The following is a 13,507-nucleotide window of genomic DNA, read 5'->3' as shown; positions in this document are numbered from 1 at the left end:
CTGCTCACTTTTTCAAGCAGGCATTTGTGTGGTGTGCTTAGCAATCTCTCCTCCATTCCCAGATCTGGATATGGAGTCCTTAACTAAACAGATCATAGTGGAATGCAATGAAGGTTCTGCCATCATGTTTTATCTCGTCCTGGGTTACCTGGGACTTCTAGCCATCATCAGCTTCACTGTGGCTTTCATTGCCAGGACCTTGCCGGATGCTTTCAATGAAGCCAAGTTCATCACCTTCAGCATGTTGATTTTTTGCAGTGTTTGGTTTTCCTTTGTTCCAACCTACCTGAGCACCAAGGGGAAATACATGGTAGCTGTAGAGATTTTCTCCATCATAGCTTCCAGTCTTGGGTTGCTGGTCTTTATCTTTTCTCCAAAATGCTACATTATTGTGTTGAGGCCTGCTCTAAACACCAAGGAGCAGCTAACAAGGAGAAAGAATTAGTGAATTTGAAGTCATATACATCTTCAGTTGAACATGCCTCTTGAAGGAGTGAGTTTGGACTACAATAGGTGCAGAGTGTAATGTTCTGTTGTGAATGCTGTGTAGGAAAGAGCAGAAACACACTGTGCTTAAAAAGATAAAAGTAAAGGACCCCTGACAGTTAAGTCCGGTCACAAAAAACTCTGGGGTTGCGGCGCTCATCTCGCTTTACAGGCCGAGGGAGCCGACGTTTGTCCACAGACAGTTTTTCCAGGCCATTTGGCCAGCATGACTGAGCTTCTGGCGAAACCAGAGCAGTGCACAGAAATGACGTTTACCTTCCCGCCGAAGCGGTACCTAATTATCTAATTTCACTTTGACGTGCTTTCAAACTGCTAGGTTGGCAGGAGCTTGGACGGAGCAATGGGAGCTCACCCCATCATGGGGATTCGGACCGCCAACCTTCCGATTGGCAAGCCGTAGGCTCAGTGGTTTAGACCACAGAGTCAAATGACACTTTGATGCACAGTACTTTCCAACTTTTCAATTGTTTTATTCTATCTTACATAGCTCTGATACCACTAGCACCAACTAGGGACATTAATTATATTTGTACTAGAAATCTAAACCAGCATTTTGAATTGGACCTGGAAATGCATTGGCAGCCAGTGCAGTCAGCTCAGGACTGGAGATTATTGAAAGAGGCCTGAAAGATTCACAGTCGAGATGTTCTCCAGAAAGTGCAAAGTTACTGGTCTCTGCAGCCACCACAGTTGCTGTGACTCTCCCGCGGTTTGACTTCACTCCTGGAGTTGCACCTCATTGTCTCTCAAGACAGTTGGATGCCAGCAACAACAATGGACTAGATGACCCTTTGGGTCCCTTCCAGCTCTACAATGTTGTGATTATATTCATTGATTTCCAGCCTGGTTAGGGGATTAATAAGTGAATATCATCCATTTCTAATCCCATTTTCTTGTGCTGCAAATTCTCCATCATGCCTATGACCCAGTAGTGGGCACTGACCCAGTACTTTACAAAATTGCGTTTCCGTTTATCATCACTGAATTTCTGTCCTGGGACCATTTTGGTCAGAAGGACAGATTACAACTATGCTAATATGAGAAAATAAATAAATAAATAAATAAATAAATAAATAATAGTGTTGGTTTTGGTATTCTCAAAATGAGTTCTTTAGAAATAGCTTCTTCAGCAATTAAGAGACAAGCATAGGAAACTCTCTTGGGGAGTCCATGTCTCAAGGGAACCACACAGTGTTTGTGATCAAGGGTACATCTATTGTCTTACTGTTGATGCCACAAGCCAGCTTGCTCATCTGTCTCTTTTGTTTCTCTCATGGTAAATGGAGTTTTGCTCCCCCCCCCCTTTTGATGGATGAGGAAAATTTTAAGACCTGGTTTGGGGGAGATATATTTCTGCTTTGGAAGTTCGGGTGAAAGGATGCAGAGCTCAATGGCAGATCATAGTGCATGCTGTTCAGCAAAGGCTGCCAGGACCAATTGCTGGCATCACCAAGGAGAGTTTGGAAATGCTCCTGCCTGAACTCCTGGAGAGCCAATGCCTATCTGGATGGACAATGTTGAGCTAAATGGACAGATGGTCTGACTTGGTATGTGGCATCTTCCCAAGTAACCTAGGTCTTAAATGGGCACCGACTCCCAAAGTCATTTAGGCTTACAGGCGTACTACTAGTGTATTATGATATTTCAGCTGACTCTTGTTAGGCAGAAATTATTAAAGAAGTTTTAATTATCTGAAGCTGTGACTTGATTAGGAAGCAGCTAAAACTTCTATCAAGAGAGGAATAATCTAGAATTATCTCACAGTGAAAGGAACTTTGAACCTGGCTTATACCTTATGCACTGGTATATTCTACAATGACTAAGAGTAAATCTCCAGGAATTGAGACAGGAGAAAATCCCAGCCCTATCTGCAGCCATGGAAGATTGAATCTTGAACAGTCTTTTTGCCAAGCGATGTTCTGCCATTGAACTGTGGCCCTTTCTGATCCTGATTTAGCATATCAGTGATGTAGACAATAGAGAAATAGGAAACTGCATTATGCTGAATCAGACCAGTGTCAGTAACTCTCTAGGTTTTCAGGATGGAGTTCAGGGAATTAAGAACTATCCCTCTTTCGGTTGGAACACCTTTTTCAACACCCATTTCAACGTTGTAGGCAAGATCGGCAAATAGTAGACCACATTCACGCTACGTATATGAATCCAAGAGTGACTGTCACTATCCTCTAGCAAGAAACAGGAAAAACAGATTTCAGCAAATTGAAATTTGGAAGAGTGACTTTCATTGACGACATGTTCTGTGATAGGGTTTATTGCCACTAAACATTTAAAGCACTGCTATGCCACTTTAAACTTCCATGGTTTCCCCCAAAGAATCTTGGGAACTGTAGTATTTAGGGAGTACTGAGAACTGTTAAGAGACCCCTATTTCCCACTCAGAACTACATTTCCTAGAGTCCCTGTGAAAGAGGGATTATAGCTTTGCGAAGGGAATAGGGGGTCTTGAAACAGCACCCTTCACAAACTGCAGTTACCAGGATTCTTTGGGGGGAATCCATGGCTGCATAAAGTGGTATATTACTGCTTGAAATGTATGGTGCAGATGGATTCTGAAAGTGTGAATGGGGGATAAGAAAGTTCAACTGTTCAAAGTTCAAAGACCCTTCTATCTGTACTCATCTCCAACTCATCTCCCACGTGGTCTCCAATTAGGGTGACAATAGACACACCTGATACCAACTGCCTTTCAGCACTAGAGCTCAGAGGAGGTAATTATATTTCTCTACAATTATCCACATCATCATAATTAGTTCAGTGCAACTTCAGTTTTCCAGAAGACACTAGAAACAACATCAATAAGTAATTCAGAGTGTCTATAAAACCTTCCTTTTATGACATTTAGAGCTGGGATGAAGGCAAGAGCCCAGTAGGGCTCTGTCAGATTGAACTGAGACAGCTCCCCACACTCAGCACCTTTCATTATATGCTTCTGGCTTCAAATCCATGTGTGCTTCCTGTCATTCAAACCTTGCTTTTCCATGTTCCTTTTTGCATTGTATATTGGAAGTGTGTGTTGGTATCAATTGTCAGCTTATTTTAAAACTGATACTGGTGCTAGTGGTGATACCATAGGTGGACACAGGAGGATCGGCTCAAAAGAAATGTTTTTCTCAAAAATGGTCACACTTCTTCTTCTGGTGCTGCTGCTTCTGCCTCTGAAGGAGTGCAAAATAGATGCCATGAAGTGTCCTGGAATGGACTCCTTCCCTGTTCCCCATGAGTGGCATCGTCTTGGAACCCTCCTCATTGGTGGGATTGCCTCTCAGATACTTTATATTTCTCCCAAAGTTTCCTTCCAGGTATATCCTTCTCAGGAGCTGGGCTTTGAGTTTCCGATGTAAGGACCCCCTCTTTACATCTCATATCATTTGAGCTGGGAAATGTAGGGTTTGTAAAATACAAGAAATAGCCTTAAACATCAACATCTACCTCAGCATATTTCTTTATTGCACAGTCATTAACACTTTCCATTTTTTACATTTGCAGTTTGTCTAACTATTTATCTGCCTATCTACATATATGCTTAGAGTTCTTTGTCTAGTGTCTCTAGAGGGAAAAGAGATTGTGGTGAACGATATTGAGAGGCATCAGGGGAAAAAATGGGGAGGAATGATGATGATGATGATGATGATGGCTTCCTGGAAACTATGAAGAGAAAGTCAGCACAGTGGATAAAACTGATTTATAACTGTTCCACATTGGGGTCTGAGAAAACTAAGAATAACCCATTCACCCAGTGGCAACTCCATATGATTTTCTTTTTAAGAAAAACACTCCCTCCCTGATGAAAAATGCTAAAATTGTTTTCCAAATTCAACCACATTTAAGAGGTCAGTTTTCAACCTGTCAGGGAAGAATTGGTCATTAATTCATCATAAAGCATTCACTTTACATCAATAAGTTCTTAGCTTCAGTTCCTGGAAACTGCTAGCATGGTTAACAGAAAAATGTTGGATAGCTACACAAATAGAATATATATTATGCCATCTATCTGTGGCTATACCTGCACTACATACTTAAAGTTTGTTCATACCACTTTGAACAGTCTTAGCTTCTTCCAAACCATCCTGGGAACTGTAGCTGCTCACGTGAGGTTTAATAAACAATCCCTCTTTCCAGGGAACTGTGGGAATTGTATCTCTGTGACAGGATTAGGGTCTCCCAACAATTCTTAGCACCCTTAACAAATTCCAGTTCCCTTATGTCTCTGTGGGAAACCATTAGAGGTAAAATGTGGATGTAGTTTGTCTGTCTTATCTGTCTGTCATTACATGGCATATATATTTCCAGATGGTGCCTCTTTTCAGTTGCCATTCGCTTTTCCCCCACTGCCATCTCTCTTTGCTTTATCCTCCCTTCTGTTTCCAGTAACTTTTGAAGCTCCTGACTATAGTTCTTTTTGCAGCCATAATGATAGGTTTTGACAACAGTGGAGAAGCATTATTATACTATATTTACATAGGAGTATTTCAAAATGTTGGTTGTGTTGGGAGAAGAGAGGACTGAGGAGGATTGGAAGAAATTTAAGAACTATTTACAAAAACATTGCAATTTGAGTGAATGCTAAACAGGATGCTAGATCAATATAACTGAGCACCACTAAACTTAGATGACTTTAAGAAAATAAGTGAGATCGAGAAAATATAACTCTTTTTGAGAAGTAGAAGATTATGAAGCATAGAAGGGATATAAGAATGCAAATAAGATAATAAATTGCTGACAAAATGCTATAACGATGAAAGTGGGAGCGGGAGATGTGAGGAAGTCCAAAGAAAATGTGAAAGTATGTTAAGATATATGTTACATTGTTTATTATGTTTATTTCTATTGTAAAACCCAATAAATTTCTATAAAAAAACAAAAAAACAAAATGTTGGTTGTGTTGTGCAAACCAGCATGGTCCTTGAGCACCGACAAAACCATTGTGCACAGTGCAGAACTCCTTTTTGAAAGGACATATAACTCTATTTGCAGCATGGTGACCAAGTTCTACCAGCACATCCTGGCTTTGGCATTTGCCATCAATGAAATCAATGAGAACCCTAAGATTTTGCCCAATGTCACACTTGGGTTCCACATCTACGACAGCTACTATCAGGAGAAGATATTCCACCGCACTATTCTAGACTTGCTCTTCAAATCAGACCGGTTTGTCCCCAACTATGCATGTGGCACCCAGAAGAACTTAGTAGCCATTATTGGGGCACTTGGCTCTGATATCTCCTTCCACATGGCAGATATCTTAGTCCTCTACAAGATCCCACAGGTAACGAGGGGCTGGAGTTTGCACTACTATTATAATTGATGCATGTTTTCTAATACTGAGGGTGATTATGTGCTTATGATGGGAGAGGAAAACTAACTAGAAAGTATTTTCTGTATAATATCTGAAGTTCCAAATCAGAATGAGAATGACTTCTGAAAGTTTGGTGAACATTTCAAAGGGCAGAGTCAGGTGATTCTAGCAGATTCTTTTTAAACAAATCATGTCCATTGCTCAGACATTACATGGGGTGTTAGGGGAGGGGTAGTGCCTCTGATGAGGGATATGTCATGCTTCTCTTGGGGTAGTTAGAGTCCCCACCCTTTGGTCCCCACCCTGCACTCAGCTCTCACCAGTGGCTCCTAGAAGGTGTCAGTATGCAACAGCGGCCACAACCAAGAATGTCTTCAACTGACTGGATAAGTCAAGTGAGGGTAGCTGATAGGTCTCAAACCACCAGTGACTGGAGGACTTCAACCTGCAAGGGAAGACAGGCTCTGGCAGATTGAGAGGACGAGAGGAATAATGGATCCAACAGCCAAGAAGGCAGTTTCTGCACATGCTGTAGGAGGAAGTGAGGAGCAGATGGGGCTTGTCAACCTGGGAAGGTAGCCCATCTAGGACAAGGAAAACTCTGGTCCTAAAACGCCACTGCCTTGTGTGATATCTTTCTGAGAAGAAAAGGCTACACAAATCAAGAGTGGAGTCGCTAAGTCAGTTGGATGGTGTTTTGCATGCCTTCTGCAGTCAAGCTGGTGCCAAACATATTGATCTGCTTTCTTTTGGACCACATTGGTGAGGCCGGGGGGGGGGGGGTCTTGTCATCTGGGCAGCCCAGGACCCATGAACACACTGCCCAGGCTTGTGCCCCAGGAAGGTCATTTTGCTGCTGCTAATGCAGTGCTTCAACATCTCCCCAGGAGAAGAGCCACCAACTCCAAGGGCCCCTGGGGGGTCTCAGCACCCACAAAATAATTTCTGTGGCTGCGCAGCCTCTGCCCCCCCCCCTTTGGGAGTCAGTACTCCCAAAGTGCTGACTCCCCCCTCCTGCTAGCTGTACCCACAGCCAAACAGAAGGAGGTTGCAGTCGGACAGAATTCTGAGGCACTAAATCACCAAACTTTGCTCTGACTGAGCTTTCTGCCACAGAGTTGTTGAAGTTAACACTGCAAAAGTAGAAACTCTCTGTAAAAAGGAACTCAAACAAAAATGCACTCAGCTGTAATACTATAAGGGAATATGAAAAAATGGATTATTAATAGGCAAAAATTTAACGTTACAATATTTTAAGATCAATGATTAGGATAAACAAAGAGGGTAAGGATTTGCTGAACCAACAAACTGAACTGGAATACAAAAAAGGGAGGCGTGAGGAGGTCCGGGAAATAAGCTAATGAAAAATAGGTAATGGAAAGAATGAGTTGTTTTTAACCATTTTTATTTTGTATTTTTTTTATTTTAATTTTTTTACTTTGTAATACTCCCAAAGTGCTGACTCCCCCCTCCTGCTAGCTGTACCCACAGCCAAACAGAAGGAGGTTGCAGTCGGACAGAATTCTGAGGCACTAAATCACCAAACTTTGCTCTGACTGAGCTTTCTGCCACAGAGTTGTTGAAGTTAACACTGCAAAAGTAGAAACTCTCTGTAAAAAGGAACTCAAACAAAAATGCACTCAGCTGTAATACTATAAGGGAATATGAAAAAATGGATTATTAATAGGCAAAAATTTAACGTTACAATATTTTAAGATCAATGATTAGGATAAACAAAGAGGGTAAGGATTTGCTGAACCAGACTTCCGGGTTGGCGCCATCGCCGAATGGCGGACTCCCCCCGAGCTCCGGAGGGAGTCTGCTCGGCAGGGGCTGGGTCCTACCGCACCGGCGATGCGGGGACCCTTAAAAACCACGGCCACGAGGGTCGTGGACATGGAGACTCGGCTGGCACCGCTAGCGCCCTCCCGACTCGTGAAGGAGCCTTTTTAAAGGCTAAGGATCGGGTGCCGGGGAGAAGCGTGGTGCTTTGAGTCCTCTGCTATCCCTGCCGAGCGCAGCCGCATGCCATCCGGCGGAGAGCGCTGACTTCTTCTATTGAAAATTCGGACTTTTAGACAACAACCCGTGAGTAATTTGGAAACTGGGTTTAAAAGGAGGAAAAAAAGAATTTCTTTTTGAATTGGATACGAGCGGGGGGGGATCCAAAAAGGAAGTCAGTCCCCCCCCCCTATTGTAAACCTTTCAAGACAAGGACGGGGCAACCAAGGTCCAAAAAGATTTGTATTGTTGATAAAAACTAAGAATTTCACGATGGGGAATTATAAGAACTGTGCTGGAGGATGAACTGAGGGAGAAGAAACGTAACCCCCCCCCCTGGGAACCGGGGTGATTGAAGAGAGAGCCTGGTGAAAAGAGTCGGAGATTTTGACAGCTGTCAAAGTAGCTGTCAAAGTCGGAAAGCAGAGAGGATTTTATTATGAGAACTTTGCTGGCTAAATTTGTTACAATTTCCTACAATTTGTTAAAACTTGGATACAAAATGGCGAAAATATGGATAACAATCGGACTTTTGGACTAGAGAAGACAAAGTTATAACAATCCCCCTAGAGGAGTTTCGGGACATTACAAAGATGGTCGTAAGTGAAAAAAACACCATTGGAATTTTACAGGACTGGTTATCTTCTGGGAAAGCTGCGAAACGGAAACAATATTTTGTCTACAGGGTGTTCAGCTAAAGGAGACAATAGAATTTTCTATTGAAGAAAGGAAGGGACTGAACGCAAGTTTTTGTTCCTGAATAATAATAATCCCTGCAGACTTACTAAGCTTCTGAATTAGAACGTTTCAGCAGCGGAACAAGAGGAAACTGGACTACAATTTGGAAAGAACAATGGGGGGAGTTTTATTACAGATCTGAAGTTAAGTGTTCTAAAAATGTTTATGAAAGGGAAAAAAAAAAAGAAAAGAAAAGGAAAAACCAGCAAGGAGTTGGGGGAAATAGGTGATTTATGGATTGTAAGAATCCCAGGCGGATAACATGGTTTGGTGGTCAGGGGGAAATTAAACCGGGGACAGGGGGGGAGAACTATAATCCAAAGGCTTGTTAACTTTTTTTTTTTTGAACTAGCTTTGTCTTATCTATTATACTCTTTACTTCTTATTTCTGATACTTTTATTATGTGGGGAGTTTTTATTATTAAAAAAAGGGAAATTGTGGAATGAAAATGGGGTGGGCCTTGGGAAAGAAATTTTTTGTGTTTTATTAAGGGTATTGATGTGGAGTGCAGAAATTTTAAATTCGAATAATGGTTTAACAAATTAAGTTTTTAATTAGAACTGAGAGCTTGTGGAGCCAACAATATGAAAAAGGAATATGGTAGGGGTGGGGGAAGGGGGGAGTCCCAGAAAGCGGATATATGAAAATAAGGATATATGAAAATACGTAAATTCTTGCTTTCTGTATTTTCTTTTTTTTTGAAAATTTTAATAAATATTATTTAAAAAAAAAAAAAAAAAAAAAAGGATTTGCTGAACCAACAAACTGAACTGGAATACAAAAAAGGGAGGCGTGAGGAGGTCCGGGAAATAAGCTAATGAAAAATAGGTAATGGAAAGAATGAGTTGTTTTTAACCATTTTTATTTTGTATTTTTTTTATTTTAATTTTTTTACTTTGTAATACTTTGAAAATTTTAATAAATATCTTATAAAAAACAAAAACAAAAACAAAAATGCACTCAAGTATGCCTAGTAACAAAGCTCTAAAATATTTGCATTTTTTTAAAAAAATTGTTTAGCTTACATACGGAGCATTTGCCCCAGAAGAGGGTCATACAAAACAGGTCCGTTCCTTTTACCACATGGCACCCAGTGAAAACCAGCAGTACACAGGAATTATTCTTCTGCTTCAGCATTTTGGGTGGACCTGGGTTGGGCTCTTTGCTGTGGATGATGACAGTGGAGACCATTTCTTGCAGATCATAGAGCCCTTGTTTTCTCAGAATAAAATTTGTTCAGCTTTCATTCAAAGAATCCCAAACCAGGGGGATTTCCTTTCCTTTGATGAATTTGTTGATATGGGATGGAGTATTAACGTGCCTTTCATGGAGAGCAAAGCCAAAGCATTTGTCACTTATGGTGAAACTATGACCTTCATGTGGTTGATCACCATTGTAGCTTTTTTAATCCCCGACTTGGGGGAAAACACATCTGCTGGAAGAGTGTGGATTATGACAGCTCAGATAGATTTTTCTGTAACATTCATTTTAAGGAGATGGAACTTTCAAATATTCGATGGCACAATATCCTTTGCAATTCACTCGAATGAGCCTCGTGGGTTCCACACATATATCCAGAACAAAAAAAAATATCCTCCCAAAGAAGATGGATTTTTCAAGGTTTTCTGGGAGCAGGCATTTGAATGTTCTTTTCCAAATCCCAGGTTGCCAGCAAAGTTGAGCATAACATGTACTGGAGAAGAGAGACTGGAGAGCCTTCCCAGGTCTGTGTTTGAAATGAGCATGACTGGCCACAGTTACAATGTCTATAATGCTGTCTATGCCATAGCCTATGCGCTGCATGCCATGGCATCCTCTTGGATCAAATACAGAACAGTGATGGGGTTTGCAAGACCTGACCTCCGCAGTGTTCAACCTTGGCAGGTAATATTTCCTCAGTGAAATGGCTTCATTATAATGAAGTAATCAGCATGAAATGAAAGAGCATGTCTCACCAATGTAGTGATGCATTTCTTGTTGTCATTCTTATTGGCTTGTGCCCAAAGGACCTTATAACAATGTTCTTCACTCTTGGGTCCTGTGTGTGTGTGTGTGTGTGTGTGTGTGTGTGTGTGTACTCATGCACATATGAAAAATATATGAAAAATTTGAATAGCAAGGAACATATTCATAAAACTGCACCAAAAAAAAGAGACTCCACTATATTTCCGTTTTGTTCTCACCAGCTCCACCCATTTCTTCAAGGCATTTCATTTAACAACCCAGCTGGAGAAAATGTGTCTTTAAATGATTGTGGAGAATTAATAGCCAGCTTTGATATCATGAGCATGGACCTATTCCCAAACAATTCCTTCCTTAAAATGAAAGTTGGAATGGTGAATCTGAATGCTGGTGAAGGGAAACAGTTCATCATTAATGACAAATTTATTGTGTGGCACAGGAGCTTTAATCAGGTGTGGATTCTTCGATACTCTGGGCAAGAACTCCAGTATCAGTGTAGACAATTCAGGATAGGTGATTGGGGTAGAGGTGGGGCTAAAAGTTTCCTTTACTAACTAACTTTACCATGTACTGATCCCATGATAGAGTTGCTGGCACCTATTGCATTCTAGAACTTAAGCAACAAATAAATGGAAGCAATTTGATATGCTCTGTACATGTAACAACATGCTAAATGGGAATATTTACCAGGCCCTTTTCAACTTGGGTAGGACTGAGCAGGAGAAAGATAAACCCTGAGTGAGGTGGTGGGTGGGCTTGAGGGGGGAGGATTATTTTTATTGATGGCTTTTCACTTTCATTTTCAACCACCCTGAAGGCACTGTTGATTGGGTATGATATAAAGATCTCATTATAGTAACAGGAATAGAATGAGTCCTGAAATCACAAATAACATGTATCAAAAGCCCTGGAAAAAAGATGTTTCTTCAGCCTGCAATGAAACCTCTATAATGAATATTCCAGGGGAGGAATTTCCACAATTGAATGGCTTCCACAGAGAATGCTGTTTCCCAAGCCAACATCTCCCCCACTTCTGAGTACAGTGACAATGCCAAAGAGGCCCCTTCTTCTGATCTTATACCTGAGAGTTCTGTAAAGAAGCAGATAGTGTTGCCTATGTTGTTTGCAGCGTTTGACACACCTTAAATGCAGCCCAGAGATCAACTGGCAATCCATGCAGCTGTTTTAGAAATAGGGATTCTACGTGCTCTAAAGGAAACCCTCACTAGCCAGTAACCTGGCTGTTGCTTTTTGGATCAGGTGGCATATCATGTCAGGAGTTCAGCCTACACTCGAGTAGGACCCTGGCAGAGACACATGCTTGACTGGCATGTTCCCTCTCTCCTGGTTGATCGTTCGGGAGCTTCATAAGCTTTCTTTAGCCCGAACATCACAGCGACAGATGCCAACCAACACTGGCACACTTAGGGATCCACAGAGTCTGCGCAGTTGCATAACAGACCTCAGCAACTCAGCATTTTGGCTAATCTACTTTATTTACATATAAACACACACAGAAATCTTCAAGGGCAGCCCCATACAGAATGCATTGTAGCTCATCCAATATGGAAGTACCATAGTCAATTAATTTCTCTGTAAAATGGGGCAGTAGTTGGCCAACCAGCCATAACTGAAAATAAGCACTCACTGCTAGCCTCCACAGCCACCTGGGCCTCAAATGACAAAGTTGGATCGAGGAGTACCCCCAAGTAAAGAACTTGCTCCTTCTAGGGGAGTGCAACTCCACCCACGACAGGCCATCTTCCCTCCTCCATAACCAGAGAACTCGGAACACATAACACCTCCACCTCTCTCTCTCTCTCTCTCTGAATTCAGTTATATGAATGGCCAAAATCAATAAAAATGCCACATTAATTTTGTGAGAGGGAGAGATATGGCTGCAGCTGTGCTATTTTGTAGGAGAACACCTGAGTGGGGGGGGGGGATCCTGTAGCACTGTGGAGCAAAATGGCTCTGGATCAGTAAATGATTATTCTAGCATCACTGCTGCTTCTTTCCTGAGATAGCAAAATCCAACATCCCAAAATATGAAGAACATTTAAGGCCTCACCCAATAAATCCCCTCTCTACCTTTGTAGCTTGATAGTGGATCTGTGAAGGTCACACCCTCCAACATGCCCAGAAGGAAAACCAGGATGTGCGTCTTTTGGGCCACGCTCCTTGGTGAGCCAGGTGAGATGCGCAAGAGCATGGTGCCCCAAAATGTATGTCTTTCAGGGCCATGGTCTCATGGGAGACATCCCAGGAGCCAATCAGAAGCTGGGATAGCTTCTGTAATTTTCAAGATGTCCCACTTTAAATGGGATAGTTGAGGGGTATGTAAAGTGAGATTCCCAGCTTCCTTCTAGTATACTAGTCTACTATTTTCTTGTTTCTTTTCCTGCCAGTAAATGAAGATTCTCCCCTGCCCCTGGTGCCCTACACACAATTTTTCCAACTCCAGTCTCTCTTCATTGCCCCTAATAGGTGGTGCCTATTTCTGTATGCAGTGATTCCTGCCCTCCTGGTTATCAGAAGAAAAAGAGAGAAGGGGAGAAGTTTTGCTGCTATGATTGTGCTCCCTGCCCAGAAGGGAAAATATCGGACCAAAAAGGTAGGTGATGCACTTCACCAATTATTCTAGCCAACAATTTGCCATTTGTGTGTGTGTTTTGAGCACTTTTGCAAATACTCAGGAAGAAAAGGTGACATAAAGATTGGCCACACTGGCCATTTTCCAAATTGCAGGATCTGATTCTGCCTATTCAAGTCAATGGAGGCTTTGTATTTCGGTTAAGCTGAGTTGGAACCTCCAGCCCCCAAAATTACAGAAATCATTCTTCCACTGAAGTCTGTTGGGTTAAGAGCATGTTCAACAGTGGGTTCACTTTTGCCCTGTTCTTATCATTTTTTGACAGTGTCAGGCAGAAATGTGAATAGGATGTTCTGGGTCCAGTGCACTGATGCTGGATTGGTCTCTT

This window comes from Podarcis pityusensis, assembly GCF_964106645.2.
Source record: "Podarcis pityusensis genome assembly, chromosome: 13".
Classification (NCBI taxonomy): domain Eukaryota; kingdom Metazoa; phylum Chordata; class Lepidosauria; order Squamata; family Lacertidae; genus Podarcis; species Podarcis pityusensis.
Note: the sequence above shows the minus strand (reverse complement) of the source record.